Source organism: Lathamus discolor, chromosome 1 (genome assembly GCF_037157495.1).
Source record: "Lathamus discolor isolate bLatDis1 chromosome 1, bLatDis1.hap1, whole genome shotgun sequence".
Lineage (NCBI taxonomy): Eukaryota > Metazoa > Chordata > Aves > Psittaciformes > Psittacidae > Lathamus > Lathamus discolor.
The window spans coordinates 4,078,748-4,098,347 of NC_088884.1; the positions used below are offsets into that span (position 1 = coordinate 4,078,748).

Below are 19,600 nucleotides of genomic sequence, written 5' to 3' on the forward strand. Positions count from 1 at the left end.
TTTTCACCTGGACTTCAGTGCTTTATCTTAGGATCCCAGCCTGGTTTGGGTTAGAAGGGACCTTAAAGCTCATCCAGTTCCACAGGCAGGGACACCTTCCACTGGAGCAGCTTGCTCCAAGCCCCTGTGTCCAACCTGGCCTTGAGCACTGCCAGGGATGGGGCAGCCACAGCTTCTCTGGGCACCCTGTGCCAGCGCCTCAGCACCCTCACAGGGAAGAGCTTCTGCCTAAGAGCTCATCTCAGCCTCCCTTTGGGCAGGTTAAAGCCATTCCCCTTGGCCCATCCCTGCTTGCTCTTGTAAAAAGTCCCTCTCTGGCACCATTTCTCCCTTTAGCATCATTCACTTTACCTCTGCCTTAATTTCTAACCCATCACATCCATCAATGATCCTGCCTTTTCCTTGTGTCCTTACAAAAGACTGACCCAATGTTAAAATGCCATCACCCACAGTGACAGCTTCACTTCCCCATTCTAGTTTTTACCTGAATGACTGAAGAATCTGTTGATATTTATCATTAACACTGTAACATGTGTTACAGTGGCCTGAAGGCTCTGTTCACCCTCTCATGTTTTAAAGAGGGCTCAAGTTCTTTCTCCACTCTTATTGCATATTCTTTAATGTACTGACCCAAACACTTGGATCTGAAGCCCTCACTTTTTCTACCCAAGTAATACAGAAATATAACCAGTCTTATACCACTAGTTCAACAAAATTGTCACTTTTACACTCAGATTTGCATGTTGTCTCTTCACTTTACTCCACCAAGTTCTCCAGCATCAAGCGAGCTGAAATGCCTTCAGGAAGAATCAGACCACACCATCTGCTTTTTAAACCCATCAACATATTCTGGGCCATGTTTTACATCTTGATAGAAGAGAACACACAAAAATTCAACTATTTTTCAATACCTGGGCTGCACTAAGTCCTCCACATGCGACTACTCACGGTATTTGTGATGCGCAGGTGTAGACACTTAGAATTACAACTTTATCAGCCAAGTTTCAGATTAGTGTTGGTGTTTGGTTGTTTTTACCATGAGTAATCCTGGTTTTTGCTGATGGTTTTTGATAGAACGTGGTTAGGAAAGGAGAACCAGGATACTGCACAAAAAGAACTGCACAACCTCATCAACTTGGATAATGTAAGTGGGATGAACTTCAATAGCAGGCAATGCACAGTCATATATAGATATATATAGATGTACATAGATATAATATACATTCCCACCTGGTAAACGGCTCCTTAATTTGGAAACTATGAAGAAGGAAAAAGCCAAGCCCATTCCAAAGTGGCCATGGGTCACTTTGTCATCAGTGACATACCTGTGATATAGACATAAAGCAACTGTGGCCCCCATTTGTGGCTGCCTGGAAAATTAATCCAGTTATTGTTTGTGCCCTGCTTAAGAATGATGAATTCACACTTGAGCATGGAAAGAAGAGCACTTTTAGGTAGCAGAAATGGCAACAGAACGTAACCTCTGCCTTCCAACTGAGAGTTTAGTGCTTGCCAGAATGCACTGACCTGCTCCACTTAGCCACAAGTTTAAAAGAGAAAAGAGCATTGTCTGATCACCAACAGTGGTCTTAGACCAAGACCTACTATTTCTCAGCCAAGACCAATGACAGCAGCCAAAGGATTCACTCTAGGCCATAAGCAGAACAAAGCAGAAGAGGAGCACTGATATAAATGGAAAGCATTTGCTTGCTCTTGCTGCCTCCCAGCAACGACAGATGCCTGCCTGCACGAGCTCCGGCTTTGTTATTCCCTGCTCCATCAGTGATTCGTATTAAACTGTTCCAGTGCAGGAATGAGCTGAATGAAGCACAGAGAAGCAGCACCTGCAGCCTCCACACTGGTCTCAGCTGGGAAATGACACAGCAGCAACCGGTTCCAAAATGAAAGGCAGGACCACGAAGTTTGTGAGGCAGGAAATGGAGGCAGATGCGAGCAGTCGTTCCACGCAGCCTCAGCTGTGGAGCAGCGGCAAACAACAGCAAGATGACGAAGAAGAGTTCTCCTGTACCATGTTTGCAGTTTGATGAACGATTCCAACTGCACATCAAAGCCCAGCTAACTCACCACAGCCTTCTGATGGGCTGAAGGATAATAAGAGATGCTCAGGGACACTGTGTCCCATGCTGTTCAGCAGTGTGGGCAGCAAGCAAACCAAGGTGCTAATCCAGCTCAGCTCTGAGCCAAGTTTGCAGAGCAGGCACAGTCTGGGATAACTAGAAGAATGGACAAAAATCAATACCGGGAACACAGACCAGGAGATTTGCTTGCTTACCTGACTGAAGAGGTTGGAAGTGGTACAATCCCTGGGTCATAAAAGCATTAGAGGAATAAACATGAGCAGAGAGAGCTGCATAAGGTAAAACCTTCAATTATCATTACAGAAGTGGTATGAAATGGCCCTTCAAAATGTTAGGATGGCAATTTTGAAGATTTCCAAGACCCTGGATGCTCTGATGGTTAGAATCTTTCTTCTAGCTCTAATAATGGAAGTAAAAATAACTGTCCTTCAGATAGGGTTTGATTAAAGTACAGATTATATAGCAATTATACAGCATCAAGCTTCCTGTGCCAAACGACAAGACTGAGAAACCTAAAAAGCCCTTTTCAGTTCAATATTCTTACTAGAATTTACCTGCAATTCTGCAGGAATATCAAACCCACCATCAGCAGAGAGTATTTCAGTGCAGGGAATCAAAGAATTATCAAATACTGAGGAAATAAGGAAGAAACCTGACCCACAAGTTCTGCTATTTGTAATGACCCCTTCAGCAATAAACAATGGCCGAAAACCTCAACACAAGCCTTCAGAAAGGACCTAAAAGTCTCCTAAGCAGATAGATATTCTAGTTTTATGATTGTGAAGAAAAACCTTACAGGAAACAGAAATAGCAAGAAGAAGGGGGAATAATCACTACCCATCAATGGAATACCTCAATGAGAACAAGGTCTTCTTCCTGATTTTCTCCAGTCTGAATTAGCACTACTAACATCAGCTCAGAAGTTACTCCGTCAGCACACACCACTGCTGCTGAGCAAGGCAGAGCACCTCTAAATGCTGAACACGCTGTAAGCAACACTGACACCTACAACAGGCTTTAAGATTCACACATGCAGTAGGGCAATATAACCTCACTGAAGTCCTCATTTAGACTAATGCATGAGTAATAAGACAACTGGTAATTTTATGGGCATACAACCTAAAACATTTCTTTACAAGCTCAGTCCTGGAGGAATGTCTACTACGCTGGGAGTAAATCAGACCTGAATGCCCCAAATCCTGATAAGGAAAGGGCACAACAAATCCCCTAAGAGAAAATAACCAGAGTTATAAATGAATGGTAAGGAGTCACGTAACAGGAAAATATGACATTTCCAGCATGTGGCCAGATGCTGTGATGGATCCCATCAGTTTAAGGTACAACGTAAGACCAGGTAAGTTTTAAACACTTGAAGATAAGCTCTTCAAAAGCCAGCATTACCATGGGCCAGCACATTAATCTACTGGTAGCACAATGCCATATCTCTCCATGAAATCCAAATTTAAGATTCCTGCTTTAATCCTGAACCAACTTTTGTACCAGAACTTCAGGCACTTGACATCTCTGGAGTTAATTCCTTCATCAATTCAGTGGTTCAGCCAAGAAGAGGCACCAACCCTCCTGTATTTACACAATCAAACACCAGCACTTGTAAGAAAGGGCAGCAAGCAAATGAACAGGTTTCTTTAGGATTATGGAAGATCTAAGCAGAAATTCAATGCGTAGGAAGCTGGGTTAGCAAAGGTGAGACTTTAGATACTGCTACCCTGTCATATAGCCAAGTACAGGCTGCCAAACCTTCCTGTGGAAGACATGCAACCTTCACCACCCAGGAAATAGGCAATATAATAAAGAGCATATAAAATTCAACCGATGGACCTCTGCAGTCAGCAAGAGGGAGTTCAGCTTGTTCAGCCTGGAGAAGAGAAGGCTCCTGAAGGGGAGACCTTAGAGCAGTTCCAGTGCCTAAAGGGGGTCCAGGAAACCTGGAGAGGGGCTTTGGACAAGGGCCTGTAGGGACAGGCCAAGGGGAATGGCTTTAACCTGCCAGAGGGGCTTTAACCTGTTCCAGTGGAAGGTGTCCCTGCCTGTGTCAGGGTGTTGAAACTGGATGAGCCTTAATGTCCCTTCAAGCCAAACCAGTCTGTGACATGATGAAGAGTGCATAACAATATGTACCAGGAGCATGAATTACTAATAGCCACATGAAATACAGAGAAGTTTTATGGGTTGTTCAAATTGGACTTTTGCTACAGAGGAAACGTTTTTGTTTAACTTTTCATATCAAGCTTTGCCAGAAGAGACCCTCACCTGCATCTGCTCTCCCATGCTGGTCATCTACCTCTTCTTCACAGCCTGATCTTCAATCTCACCCAGTCTGGGTTTCTCCACGCGCTCTCAGTCTTCTCTTAGGAACTGCTGCCCACAGACAGCTCCCCACTTCCTCGCTGCCTCCTCTGCTGTGCCCTCTTTGCTGGTGATGCTGATGCACACACACCAAACACCCCACTAAGGCAAACTGACTGTGGATGTGTCTCAGACAGTCTGAACCACCCCTTCCCTTCAGGGCTCAGGAATCCCATTCCCAGAAGTTAGCAGACTCCTCCTCTGGAGTCCCAATCTCTCTTATTCACAACGCTCATGGGAGATGAAGAACTTGGAGGAGAACTGCAAATACAAACAACTTAAATCCTGAGCTATCAGTGAAGCTGGTTAACATAATGTAATACTTAAATACGCTCTCTTAAACCACAGGAGGGATTCAGCAGGAGATGGTGCTATTAATATAAATGGTATTTAACAGAACCCCCGAGAGCCACGAACATAGAAGTAGAGGGGTCAGTTGAAAAAAACCCACATCTTTACAACCCTCGTCCATTTTCAACTAAAATAATGCTAAAATTAGACTCCAAAGCCAATTCTGCTACAAAGTCAGCCTTAAAACTAAGTATTCCGAGAACATCCATCTCATTCACACAGAGGAGATGCCAGGGAAACACAGACCTTATAACCACAGGATGCAAAGTCACTTACTCACAGGTCCGCAGAAAAACAGGTCTGACTATCCTATTCCTCACACAAGAAAGCTTTAAGTTATGAACCACATGGCTGCAACCCATAGGGGCACTACCTTAAGCACTCCTAGGAGTACAAATTGGATTTTGCATTCATGTTCATGCTTGAAGTACCAGGTAGCAGCGAGGCGCAGGAAAAGCAGGAAACCTTATGATTGGAAGTTCATTTTAGAGTCTGACCATGCTAAACTTCATACAACGAACAGGACAGGAGCCGTATCAGGCTCACCACTCACAGCAAGCATAAAGCATGAACACGACCTACCTACTGCTGCTCTTCCTTGCTTGATTTTCTGCTCTCTTACAGGTCTTTCTTTACACTTCCAGAAGCAGCAAGTCACTAAGATAACCTGGCACTCAGCAAACAGGCAAAGGAAAAGGCAGAAAAACAACTGAGGACAACAGAGGAATCATGAATGTCACCTGCAGGAAGAGGATGAACTTCTTCGCCCCTATTTGTTTCCCAGCCAGCAGCAGAGCAGACCCAGTACAAGCAGGGACAGCAGGCACAACCATAAAGGAACAGATGAAAATGGGATAATGGAACAATCCTGAAGTGAAGAATCACAGCAACATCTCCCAAACACTGGATGCATTTCTGCCCACGCTGCTGAAAAGAACAGTTTAACAGCACTGGTTCATCTCTTTGCAAAGATTTACAGCTCAAATATGAAAATGAATAAGCTCAGCATAGTTTGCCCAGAATAAATTTTGCAGGCCAGAAGAGATGCCGCTTTATATGGCACCACTGGGGTACACACTAATTCATGGTGACACAGCTACCAAAGAGACTGCATCTGAAAGGCTCAGAGCTGACTTTCAGTTCTAATCTAGCTAGGAAGATTCTTCCATAGTAGCAGGATAAGGAAAACATATGAATTAAAGTCCTTATCTATTAGGCACTGTATGCACATCACAAACCTGCTTTTCAGAGTAGACCTCATACAGTCCAGTAAATACAGTTTTCAGTGGTAAATGATCTTCTAAGGAACTGCCAGAAAACACATTTAGTACTTTATCAGCCCATAGAATCTGGAGCAGAATTAGAACTGTTGATGATAATAGGAGCACTGTCATTTCAAAGGAAAGCATCCCCAAAAGGCATAAAACCAGCCAGCTCTACCCCACAGAAACTATGACCAGGATCACGTTCGACATTACAGAATGTCTTTACTGATATTTACATGATTCAGGAATTAGGAGAATCATCTTACTTGCACCTCAAAAGTCACTTCAGCCACAGGAACACCAAGTTTGCTTTACAGGAAAAGGCAAGAAGGGTTTGGTTTTTAAAGCAGTGGTCTGTGAACTACAGGGGCATGCAATACATCCTGCAAAGGGGGAAGGGCATGGAAAAGTTAAGAGCTACTGGTTTAGAACAAAATAAGGGCTATAAATTAACAGAACAGCTTATCTGCAGATGTGGCATGTGCAGAACACAAGGGAGAGAGAAGAAGCATTTACACTTAAGGACACTTAGAGAGGAGCAGTGAGAGCTTCAATTTGGAGCCTGAAAACGGTTGCAGAGATCATGCTGCACGTTTATTTGCAGTAGCAGAGGACTGGAGCCTGGCACCCAGGCTGCCCCTTGACAACCATGATGCTGTAGTAGAAGGAGCGGTCCAAAAGATGCTTCTCTCCTCCATCACAGTGTCAGGCACCTGGGTTAACCCATCAAGCACTTCTAACAGCATTTTCTGCCCTCCTATATTATGCAATTTTGGTCTCAAACGAACACTTGTTGCTTACAGGTGGCACTCATTCATTACTGAAGTAATACTGCTTTTGAGTAAGTCAACTTTACTCAGCAAAAACATTTCACAGAATCCCAGCCTGGTTTGGGTTGGAAGGGACCTTGAAGCTCATCCAGTTTCAACCCCTGCCACAGGCAGGGCCACCTTCTACCAGACCAGGTTGCTCCAAGCCCCTGTGTCCAACCTGGCCTTGAGCACTGCCAGGGATGGGGCAGCCACAGCTTCTCTGGGCACCCTGTGCCAGCGCCTCAGCACCCTCACAGGGAAGAGCTTCTGCCTAAGAGCTCATCCCAGTCTCCCCTCGGGCAGGTTAAAGCCATTCCCCTTGTCTCGCCCCTACAGGCCCTTGTCCAAAGCCCCTCTCCAGGTCTGCTGTAGGCCCCCCTACCACCACCTTTAGGTATTTCAGTTCACAACTCACTGTTACTTCTCCCCAGTCGCCACCTCTTTTTCTTCTCTCCACTATTTAGCAAGAACTTCCTCCTGAGTGTCAGCAATTCCATCAACAACAAGGACCGGGAGAACACAGTTTCCCGCTGAACTCTGCCCTTGTTAACTCCCTTTAACCTCAACACCAGGAATACATGACAAGTGCAGTTTCTGTAACACCAAAAAGGCAGCATCCTCCTAAGCCACACAAAACAACCCCAAAACAAACACACACAAAGAAGAAAAGAAATAACTCCAAAATATCCCAGATGAGAGCGCTATGGTCCAGGCTTTTCAAAGAGCAGATATATCTGGTATTAGTGAACTTAAGTTGTTCATACAACATGGAACTGGAATGAGGTCAGGCCACTACTCAAATTTAAAGTGTCTTTTACATTCAGGATACTAATTTCTATGTCAATATTGGTTTAGAGGTATCTTTGCATTACCAAAGCCTGACAGGGTTAACAAGCCAAGGATTAAAGCTTGTTCACTTCCTCTTCTATGGGAAGGGCGCACACTTCTCCATCAAATCTACCAGAATAAGTTGTGTTTCCAGAACAATAATCCCTGGAAAAGTAGCAGATCCCATAATACTGTATCCATAATGCTTTCTGTTTATACAAACAACTACAGATGATGTGGACACAGATACGAAGGGAAGGATCAAACGATCCAGCTTGAACAAGGGCCATGCTACAGCTCTAGAAGAGAGACAGCACCTTTGAACCGGGAATGACGAGGAAGCTGGAGGGGGAAGCGAGGCGGGGAAGTCCATGCAGAAGCCCACACCGTCGTTTCGGGCGGCTGTGGCAGCGGGGGCAAAGCACAGAGCGCTGCACTGCTGGTCTCCTCCCGGCAGAGGGCAACGCCACTCACCCATCCCACTGCTGCGCTCCAAAACCTCTCCGCTGCGAGCGGAGCATTCCATGGAATCGCGGCATCGCCGACATCCGCCCCGCAGCACACGCAGGATTAAATCCACGGAGGGGTTTTAACAGCGCTGCTCCGCTCGGGGTTTTCTTACACGTGTATTTGCCATATATACACCTTACCAAGAAAAAGAAGTGTTTATTGCTTTTCACAGAGCTGGAATCCTGCTCTCAATCAATAGGATAAAGGTAATCCCGATTATTCCAGGTCCCTGGGACACTGCCAGGAAGTCACAGAAATTGTCATAGCAAGATGTCCCAAGAACTACAGATGACACAGCAATATTCAGTAGATGTTAACAGAATAACATGTGAAGTTATGCTAAATAAAGCAAGGGGGAAGGAGGAGGTGACACACTAAAACTGCAGAACTCACAGTGATACAGCAACTCCCCCTTGTTAAAGGCTATAACGGCGCTCTCTGCTTACACAACACACCCAAACAATAGCCAGAAGCGTCCTATTTCTCCTCCTGCTGAACGTAAACACCATGAGATGCATCTCCTGCCACCCAGGAGGCTGTCCTGATGGGCAGAGCAAGAAACCTCCCAAAAATCAGAGCACAAAGCTAAGGTTCAGCTCCAAAGCCGAGCTGTCACCAGCCACCGGGTGTCTGGCCACCCGGAAACACCTCACTGCTGATACAGTACTCAAGGTAACACTGAGCAAATGCTTTTTCTTTCAGATTAAGGTGACTCTGAGCATCGGTTCGATTCTACCTTATTCCCTCTGTAATTTATGAGGTCAGGATCTGCTTTCATTTTGCAACTGAAGCTCCTCCAGTAGCTACTACGGCGCTGCTAAAATTCAGCAAGCTGAACATAATAGTTATTATTCAAAACAGCATATTCTCCAGGTATTCCACACACAATGAATACAAGAACCATCCTTCTGCTCTCGAAATGTGTATGCTACCAAGAAATCACACTTGATGACAACACAGATGAAAAAGCACTAGCCCAAACTCAAGGTTTATTCCGCAGGGAGATCCAAACGCGTTCTGCTGTACACAAAGAAGTTCTGCAAACAATGTGCAACCCAAGTCAATAAGCACTATGAAACATTAAGGATTAATTCAGGCTCAGTATTAACTGCCCTCAAAGTGCTGTATTTTGGGGTAGCATACAGATAAACCAGCATGTTCCTGTGAGCAAAGAGGAGGGCAGAAATACCTCGATGCCGCAGTAGTAGAGCATGACGCTCACCAGGTTTTGTCTGCTCACCCCAGCTTCCCACCAGGCAACTTACTGCTGCTTCTGACCATTTAGAGATGACATAAAGGGGAAGATACAGATCTATATTGAGGAAACCTATGTTACTGGCATGCTGACTTCACACGTTGAGCATTCATGAAAGCACATCATGGGTTTGGTTGCAATGAGGGTAAGATTTGAAATACAGGACAGAAAAATACGTTAGTACCTCTGCATTTACCTACTCTGCTTACTTTCCAATTAATAGCACAATTTTTATTCTTAAATAGGACCTGATCCTTAAGACATATTCAGAGGATTGTTCCTAAAATTATGGCTTATAAATGGTGGTATAAATGCCCTTTAAACCTTTTGTTTCTCAGTTTATTTTGTTAATACTTTGGTAGCAAGTTCCTAGCCTAGCCAGAATAATACTAAAACAAACCCTCACCATCAGCAGTGCTTCATTAATGCTTCATAACATAGCAATTATGAAAAACAACCAGAACTCAACAGCACACTGAGATTTAGCACTGCGAAACCCAATTCCAGAGTAGCATCTCTCCTCATCCACAAAACCTCCCACATTTAGACTACAGCACAGTCTAAAATATAATCAAGTCATATATAAACCATATGACATAAAATATGAGGCATCAAATAAACCACTGCCAGTCTTTTGACATTTTTCAGTGTCCATATTGATTAAAACTCTTTAAAACAAGTATATTAAAATTATCCCTGTTTTTCTTGTCCTGCCAAATACATCACTTCATAAAAGAGACTTATAAAACGTTTTCAGCTTAACTGCTTTACTCCCATAATGAATATTTTTGCTATACAGGTATCAGCCTTCCCGAGATGCCCAAACTCTTGCCAGTGAAGAAGCACAATACTGGAGGCATTTAACTAATTCCTTCTGGGATTCAAGGTAGTCCACGAAAATTCACTCATTAGGGACCCTTTAAGTGCCCAGATCAGGAATATCTGCAAGGATAAAAATCTCTGACCTTGGTAAGGGTAAAACTCGGAACAAACAACTCCGATTTCCAGCCTTGCTGTGAGACAAGGCTACGTCTGCTGGCGGAGGCACAGCACCCCGAAGGACTGACAGGGGATTTTAGACTGTGTTTTCCATGAAATCCGACCCCAAAAAAGAATCCTGTTCAGGCTTAAATTCGTGACAAACAGCCCCATGAATTCCATCTCCAGCCATTTAGAAAGCTACGAGGCAGGACCCAAAATTATCATCAAACTGACTTGAAAGATCTGCTGGGCAGAGATTATTCGCTTAACTCTGTATTTCAGTGTTCCTGCCTGCAAGTACTCTCACCCTTTATGTTATGGCACTTTCAAACTCATGTTCTAGTACTACCAGTACTTTCAGGAGCAAGATGCTTATGGAAAAAACACCATGTCAATATAGTGGGATCAAGTACAGTTGTACTATACACCAGAGCACATAAAAAAACCCCGTAACTCTATGTTTTCACTTTTAAACTTGAAAGAAATATAGTAAACACGTGATTACAGCAATTAAAACCAAAAAATCTAGCCTGGATTAAAGAGATCCTCTTAATTTTAACCACGTAACAGGCTATTAGTTGCGTAAACTAACATGTCTTTAAAAGTAAGATCACAATTTCCCTTATTAAAACAGACAAAAAGGTTTCCCTACTTCCTATTGCAAAACCAATGCAAATACTAGCTTAGGTATTTCCTTTTCAGATGCTTTTGAAAGTCCTGATGAAAAGTATAATAGCGACCTTTTTGCTACTGAAATTTGGCAAAATGAAACGCTGGGGACTTCTTCAAGAAATAAATCAGTTCTGTTTTATATAAAAAGGGGGCAGAACTGGCACAACACATATTTTTTCGTAGCTCTTTTTTCATATATGGTGTCTTCCTCACCACAACAGCTCTGCAGAACACAGTGTACAGCACACATTGTGCCTCGTCATGAGCTGACAGCAACCGAAGGGAAGGTGAACCAAGTTACAAAATGAAGTATTTTTGCCTCTGTCTGGCCAGGAAGATAAATGATCTTGGTGATATTAAAGAGAAATGGGATATGGGGATCCGAAGAGCTCATTTTGCGTTAACTGCATCTCCCCAACAAAAACAAGAGAAAGCAATTTCCTGGTGCATCAATTCCACCGGCAATTCCACGTACACTCGCAAGTCAGAGACGCTGGCAAGCTCGCACTGCGCACCTCCTGCTAGTCTCAGATATCTAACAAACCAACTGCTCCCTATTCATTTCCTATTTTAAGCTAGGTTTTTCTCCCCCCCCCCCCCCCCCCCCAAGACATGCAGATACGCCCATACAAACCAATCAGCTTTAATAAACATATTCCTGCAAGTTAACAGCATTTCAAATGACTCCAACACAAAACATCAGCTCCCCACAAGCATAAGTCAGGCACTCCCAAATACCACCCCAGTCCTTTCACCGTTTCAGAGCCATTACCCTTCCTGTTATTTTAAGGCCACATTCCCTCCTCGTCAACCCCTGTCAGGATCTGGAAACTCTCATCATTTCACATGCAAAAAAACCTCTGCTGATAGAGTTACGATGGAAGAGAAGTGAAAGCACGTGAAGCATCATAAACCGTCCCCCAATCCATTTACTCCACTAGACCAGCAGAAAGATGCAAACCTTATTTCTCTTTCCATCTTCCTTCTCATGGTCTGTATTTATAGGGCATTAAAATCCTACTACTTCTAAAGAAGACTCTTTTTTACTGCAACTCCAAGCCAGTTTTAAATATCCGTGCACACTCCTTGCCATTAGTTATGAAACCATCTCCCCTCTTCTTGACCTATTCTCCTTCGTCTGCTGTTATTTAACTCTTTAAGGCTATTTGAGAGTCGCAGCGTCACTAATTATGACGCAGTTCTTAGAAATACATTGCATTTTATGTTTTTAAATAGCACAATAAGCACGTACACAACAAAAAAAACAGATAACAGGGGGATTTCACCCCTCCTACACTTACTCTAAACCAAAACACGTTGGCTATCTAGAACAGCCATCTTTCATAGCTTTTTTCAGCTCATCAGCCCCAGAATCTTTAGTAGTGCAGAAATCAGTGTAATGAACACAAGCCTATAGAGAACACGCGTCCTTTGCTTCCTACTGACCCCAGAGAAGTCGTCTGCAGGCAGCCGGGGTCCACTCCCTGCAAGCCGCAAGCCAGCGATCTAGAACCGAGTATCCTCTTACTGTTTGTTCTGCTACCCGAGAACTTCCATTAAAACGGCATGACGTTCCTCAGCTCTAAACCGACCAGTCTTTCTACGCACAGCCTGTAACACCCGTTCCTCCACAGCTTCCCATAAAACCCCATTTCCAGGAACAAAGGCCAGTGGAAAACAAAACGCCACGGTTTCAGACACCTCGTTTTGCCGCAGATTTGGACGCGGCACAAGTCCTTCACGCTAAAGGCTACCCAACCTACCTATAAATAGGCTCAAAGCTTCAGGCTCAGGAGACTGACAGCTAAACACGATCCTGCGCTACCTACGTGTGCAACAACGCCAGGGCAGGCAGGTACGCAGTTGGTTCATACGGGGAAGGGGGGGGAAATAGAAAAGGATACGAAGTACCGACTGGGGATAACCAGTTGTGTTCTAGAGAGGAAAGCCTCCCTCAAGGTGCCATGGCTTGACCCACGAGGTTTAAGGGGCCCAACGGTGGGCACAGCCCGAAGGGGGCATAAACCACAGGGTCCCCGCTCCCCGTTCCTCTCCCCCCTCGGTCAGGAGCGGGTCTCGAACCCGTGCTCCCCGGTCACCCCCTCTCTCGGCGCGGGTAACAGCGGCCGGGGCGAAGGGGGTTGGTGGGCGGGGCGAGTCCGCGTGACCGGCTGAGCCGGCGGCACGTGGCCCCGACCATAACAAACAGGCGGGTGGGCGGGCGCGGGGCTCGCGCCATGCCAAGGGCGGGCGGGGGGGGGGGGGGGGGAGCGGGGAGAAGGAGGGGGGGGGCGGGGGCAGCGGGTGAGCAGCGCGGTGATTGGTCCGGAGGGGCGCGGGGGGCGTGGCCTCACGAACTAGAAGCGGGGGGGGGGCGGTTGTCCCGCCGCCTTGGTGCAGTGCTGAGGAGGCGCCAGGCGGGGGCCGCCTGCGCTTCCCGCCCAAAGACCGACCCCCCCCCCCCCCCCATTACTCTCCCCCTCAGGGCCGGCCCCGCACCGCGCCCTCACACCCGCGCCTCTCCCCGCACCTCTCCCCGCACCGCCGATCCCCCCCCCCGCCGCCGCCGCCTCAGCACCCCGCAGCCGCCCTTCCCCTCCCGCCCAGCGCTTCGCCCCGCGCCCCTTCACGCACGCACCCACCTGTGGGGCCGCCTCCATCACCCGCGGAGGAGCTGCGGGAGGGGACGTGCTAAATATACCCCGCTGCCGGCGGCACCGCCTGTGTCACGGACCCGGGCGAGCGGCGGCGCGGCCCGGCCCTCCCCGCCCTCCTCCTCCTCCTTCCCCCCCCCCCCCGTTCCCCTCCCGCATCTTGTTTTCTCCATACGCACTTCGAAAATGCTGGCCGCCCCCCCGCCCGGCGTGGTTTTGGGGGGGATCGGCGCTATTTTGGCTCCATTCGGGATACCCACGCAGCGAGGAAAGCAACGCAGTCCCGTCTCTCCTCACACACCCCCCTCAACAAACCGCAGCTCGGCTGTCACTTGGCTTTTCCCCCGCACACACACACACACACACACATCGCGACACGCGAGCCCCCGCCATGTCGCGACAAGCGGCCCGCGCACCTGCCGCGCACCGTCCGCCGCACACATACCCATAGTTGCTGCCTCCTACCAGCGGGCAACGGGGGATGCTCAGCCGGCTTCTGCCTTCCCCTTGCGGGAAGGCGAGCGCTGCCCGCAGCCCCTGCGGAGCAGCCGGGCCGGGGGTGCTCGGCGCTGGCAGCCCAGGTGCGTGAGGGCTCAGCGGGCGGGGAGAGCAGCGGCCAAGGGAGGAGGGCGGCGGGAGCCGGGATGGATCGAGCCTCCCTTTCCCTCCCTTTTCCCTCCTCACACCAACCACCCCCTCCCCCCCCCCCCCCCCCCCCGCCGCTTGTGTTTACCTCAAGTTTGAATTTTATCTGCGCAACATGAGCTGGAATGCGGACATGGAGGGCGCGCACCCGCCCGCCGCTCCGCGGGGACCCGCGGCACCCCCGCTCCGTCCCCTCGCACGCACGCACGCACCCCGGCCGCCCGCACCCCGACACAACCACCCCGCCGCTCCTCGCACCGCCGCCGCGCAAACATGGCGCGGGCGCCGCGCACCGCCACCCCCTCAGGCGGGCCCCCCCCCCCCCTCCTCCCCAGCCCGCGTCCCGCCGGTAACTTACCTCCGAGAGCGGCCGCCGCTCCGCCGGTTCTAGTCCTCCTCCGAAGGGGGAACGGTGCCACTCGCCAGCCCCACCGGCGGGGCCGCCGCGCTGCCGCCCGCTGAGACAGGTGCAGGCGCGGCGGGCGGGCCGCGGTTGGGACCCGGGGCGGTCCCGGGGAGGGGGGTACCGCTTCTTCCCCGCCGCCTCCCCGAACGCTTCCCTCCCTCCGCACAACGTTGTTTCATTATATCATGTCCATCATGTGACGCCCGGAGGCCTCTCTATGGAAACTTAAAGGGGACTTTCATGTGACGGCGGACACACCGCGCAACGGACCCACCGGCTACAAACACCGGGCAGCCCCGCAAGTCACCCGCACCTCCTCACACACACCCCCCCCCCCTCCCCGCCCTCAGCCTTGCGGGTCAAGGCGAGTAGCTGCGCTTGCTTTGCTGTCATTATTACTGTTAATAAGAATGATTAGAGCGGGTTGGGTTTGGGTTTCCTCCTCTCTTTACACCGCTGGTCGCTAACGGGAAACAGCCGAACGGGCACTTCTAAGGGGTGGACCCCGCTCTCCTGGACGGTGCGCGACATGATACACGGCGGGTGCTGGGACCGGTTGGGACATAAAGAAATAGAAAGAAAACTGAAAAGGTAATAAAAGGCCGGGGGGGGGGGGGGGGTAAACACTGTGCGAGGCTGAGGCGGCTGGAGACGGGAGCGATGCCGTGCGGGGCGGCCGGAGGCGGTGGTTAACCGCCGGTTGGCGGGGGAGCGATTCCCCGCTCTCACCTGTAACACCGCCGGTTCTCCGCGGAGGGCTGCAGGCGCTGGAAGGAGCCGTCCGCTCGCCACTGCAACAGCACAACCCCCGTGTACAAAACAGAGGAGCGAAAAGGGGAAGAACGGAGCCGTTTTCCGGCCCTGGAGCAGCCCCCGGGGTCCCGCCGCCTGCCCGCGTTCCTCAGGCTGCTGTTCCGCCTGCGGTGCTGAAGTGGGTTTGTGTTCCCAGCTGTCCTCCTGCCCCCAGGATTTTGGATGAGATCTGGGACATGAAGCCCACCAGCTCCAGCGCCAGCCCCCTGCCTGGCGATGCGCAGGGGGGTCCCGGGTTTTTCTCCATGGAATGTAGTGCATGTTTCCCGCAGGAGCTCCCCTAATTCTGCTCCCAAAACAGTGGGATCACAGTGGTCGAGTGCAAGGTTTAAGGGTCTGGCTTGTAGGGGGGATGGATTTGCTGTTAAAAACTGAAGGAGGACAAGGTGTCACATTCATTCCCTCTTTACAGCTTCCATGGAAGTCGCAGCCCCGGAGCAGATTAAAGTGTGACCCGCAGGTGTGGTAGATTTTAACTCTGGAATTTCAGTTCTTCAGTGTCCCACCGAGGTTTCTCTAAGGGAGTCATTTAATCAACCACTTTACCGTCTGTAGGTTGACACTGATGCCCGTCACATGTACCATAAGCCATAGGAGGGACCAGAGCTGCCCAGACGGACCGCCTGGGCCCAGTCCTGTTAATGTCGGCAGGTAAAATCCCTTCACTCTCCCATTAAAGCTGTTGAAGTTGAAGTACCTGTGCTACAACCCACTCATTTGCGAGTGCCTGTGCACTATTTATATAGGTATGTAACTGCATATAGATACCTCTGCTATTATTTTTCAAGTTTTACAGGAATTTTGTAGCAATTATGAATTATTTTAGCTCAAAAGAGTTAACTGAGTGAGGAACAGTTCATCCTCCATTCCTTCCTTCTTCCTAGAGTCTTTCATCTATCCACCCTACACTCCATCTTTTTTTATCCATCCTTTCCCATCGAATTTTGGGAGGATTTCTACCTCGGGGTTCCTTTCTACCATTTTATTCACGTTGTCCCACTGCCACAGAGTCAAGCTCCAGCGTGCCTTACTTTCCGCACTCCTGGGCCTTATTTCCCTACCTCACTACACCTCTTTTTATTCCATATTCCCATCTCCAGATCACCCTTAAAGGAGAAAGAAGCTGAAGCTGGGATATAAAGTAGTCTTCTAGGAGTACTGCCAGAACCGATCTGTTTTTACTCTGCTGCTGCTGCTGTTGCTGTTCTGCTGTGTCATGGGAAGAGAGTTACCTAGCCCACACCAACCCTCAGAAACAGCAATGAGCCGCTTGCTGCAAACCTGAGCTGTGTTTTATAGAGCTGAAGGATGAGTTTTCCTGGTGCAGGATTTCAACTGGAAGAAGAAGGATTCAATCCCTTGCTGGGCTCCGACAGGGACATCGCCGTTAGGAGATTTGCAGGAGGCAGAGTGGCGGCGGCAGCACTGACAGCGCAGCATCACACAGCTTTATTTCATGTTGTCGAAGCAAAATGCTTTAGGTTACAGCTAAGGAGAAAAGCAAAACGATCCATTTTTGTAAATAGGGTTCTTTTTCCCCAATTTACTTTAAATTCTTCAAAGGTCTTGTGCTAAGAAAGAGCAGGCATTCTGCCTCCTCTTAAAAAGCATTGTTATAAAATCTTTACAGTCTCCTTCCACCTGAGCCTGTTTCCTTCAAACACTTACTTTCAAAACCAAGAGGTTTAAAGGTGACTCTTCTCTTTCCCTTCCAAAGTTTGTATTCCTTGGAAAGGCCTGAAGAAACCAAAGGCTGTGTCTGCCTGTGAATGAAGAAGTTTTGAGTAAACACCAGCATGCACGTATACACACGTGCACAGGATTTAAAGCATTCCGTTGAAGTGCACGTATAGGAAAATCTTTCATCATATGGTAGGCTTTAATATCTGCCTTAAAAGTAATCTCTGACTGATGGACTCTGTTGTGGCAGGTCAGAGGAGGCTCAGTACTGAGGTGCCTCTGCAGGATTTTAAAACAGCCAAATAAAATCCCCCCATTTGCTTTTGGGTTAATTTCTGGTTTAACAGCAGCTACCTGGGAAATGCTCATCTTGTGAAAGCAAGTAAGAAAACTTTATAAGGCTCCAGTCCTATTTTTTCCACAACGAAATAAAGATCTTTCTTGTGGGGTCAGGACAAGATCTGATGCTATTCCACGAGGAAATGGTTAAAGCACCTTGCAGAGTTCTTCAGTTCCTCTGTTAGAGATAACACCCCTGGGCTTTATTAGAGCTCGAGCTTCGGACATGCTTCTGGTTACTTCTCACCATTGTCTTTGCTTCATTTCGGTTAGTTTTTGTCACTGAAACCAAATCTTCTCGTTTCACTTCTCTTTCTAATTCATTTCACTCTTTAGTTCCCACATGTTAGAAAGTACAGTTTCATTTCGACTCTTGACATCAGAAAGCCCCATTCCAGAAAGCAATTTGCAGCAATGTATTTGCTTTGCCACTCACTGCTCAAACAAATCGAAGCATAAACAATGCTGACAGGCCCTCAAAACCAAACCCAAATTGTGAAATTGGGGCAAATAGCCCAGAGAACCTGAAATGTTTTGGGTTTAAAACACTGCCTGCTGTCAAAAAGAGGGTAAAATAAAGCTTTGTTTATGTGTAGAGCTCAGTGTTTGTTGATCAAGTTTCTAAGGTGATGTAGCAGGAAGTACTGATATTAGGCAAAATGACATGAACAAAGCATGAAACTATAATTCAGCAGCTATTTGTCAACTAATAACAGGAAAATAAAGGATATTTAAAAAGCAGTGAGGGGTTTCCATTGAACTTTTACTCCTCCTGACTGGTGAATATAAAGGCAGCCTCTCACCTGCTCTGCTCCTGTATATAATTGTTTGCAAGAGCAGAGTTAAATCACTTGTCAGGAGGAATGTTTCCATGGGATGCAAATACTTACACTAGCTGCTCTTTCTACGTCATGTTACGGACAAGACTGATGCTCGAGCAAGGTTATAATGTACCTGCATCTTCTCCAGCTTGGTGCCAAGCTTGCTGAGTCATTTTCCCTGTTCCCATTCTGCAGTCGGCTGCTCGCTCGCTTTTCCCTGTTATTTGTGTGGGTCGTAAGCTCAGCAACAGATGAAAATAAATGCTTAGATTTCTTCAGGCTGCCTCCCTAAGGAAATAAAGGTTCTGCTGTGCCGCTTCTCTGTTCACATCCATGGCCATCCCCCTCTCCGCAAAGCTTCTGAACCCATTAATTAATTTTGAATGAATCTGGGGAGAAAACAAGCATTTTGAAGACACTCTCAGATTCCTGCAAGTTGCACACGAGCAGCAGGAAGAGATCTGGATTAGAAATTGAAGCAGAACTTAGCCATAACACATCAGGGCTGTCAGCCACCTCCCAGCCACCCAACCCGTGCGTGCCAGCTGAGTGACCTATACATAGCTACACCACTGTCATACCCTGCCTGGTGTAGTTTTTGCTGTCAGGCAAGAGATATCATAAAGAGCTAGAGGAACCAGGATAGTTGAGGGAATTAACTGTTTTCAAAGCAAAACAGTAGAGGTTTTTAAGGAACACCACTGTATGCAAGGGAAAAAATAGTGCCTGGGAATGCATTTATGGTGTTTTGGGGAATGATCAAGCTTTTGTGTCACTCTCAAAGCAAACCATGGCAGAGGATCCAAGTTGGGCTGTTCTTTGAGCTGGCACAGCTTTTCAGTCTAGTTGATCTTGGCACTAAAGCTATAGGCAAGGATCCCCTATCCACACCTCTTCCAGATGCGGTCAGTAGACGTGTTGCTGTATGAGATGCCTACATCACCAAGAGAAGAACAGCCGCAACCACAGGCTTCACCCTGCTGAGTCCTACAGCCCCATTCTCCCATCCACCTTTATGGTCCAGCCTCTCTGTAGCTGACACTCAGAGAGTGTCAAAAAGCCTGGGGTGTCTCCTTATGGGTCGAAAGGGAACATGCTGAGT

The 19,600-nt window shown here is 47.9% G+C and overlaps 2 long non-coding RNA genes across 10 annotated transcripts in view; one reads left to right on the forward strand and one right to left on the reverse strand.

Moving 5' to 3' along the window:
• LOC136010343 (uncharacterized) overlaps nucleotides 1-15,114 on the reverse strand; it is a 136,058-nt gene extending 120,944 nt beyond the window's left edge. For 2 of the 7 annotated variants that reach the window (XR_010610883.1, XR_010610850.1), the window contains exon 1: nucleotides 14,798-15,102. This is a non-coding gene — a long non-coding RNA (uncharacterized LOC136010343). Of the gene's footprint in view, nucleotides 1-14,797 lie in introns of all 7 variants that reach the window. The other 5 variants (XR_010610859.1, XR_010610868.1, XR_010610871.1 and 2 more) reach the window with 5 other exon arrangements.
• Nucleotides 12,771-18,776, forward strand: LOC136010487 (uncharacterized). Of its 3 annotated transcripts, none has more exons than XR_010610921.1 (5): nucleotides 12,771-12,995; nucleotides 15,323-15,436; nucleotides 16,071-16,118; nucleotides 16,214-16,309; nucleotides 16,759-18,776. It is a non-coding gene; the product is annotated as an uncharacterized LOC136010487 (long non-coding RNA). The 3 variants fall into 3 exon arrangements; XR_010610908.1 differs by lacking the exon at nucleotides 12,771-12,995 and adding an exon at nucleotides 13,956-14,375; XR_010610907.1 differs by lacking the exon at nucleotides 12,771-12,995 and having other exon boundaries at nucleotides 14,505-15,436.
• The last annotated feature ends 824 nt before the right edge of the window (nucleotides 18,777-19,600 follow it).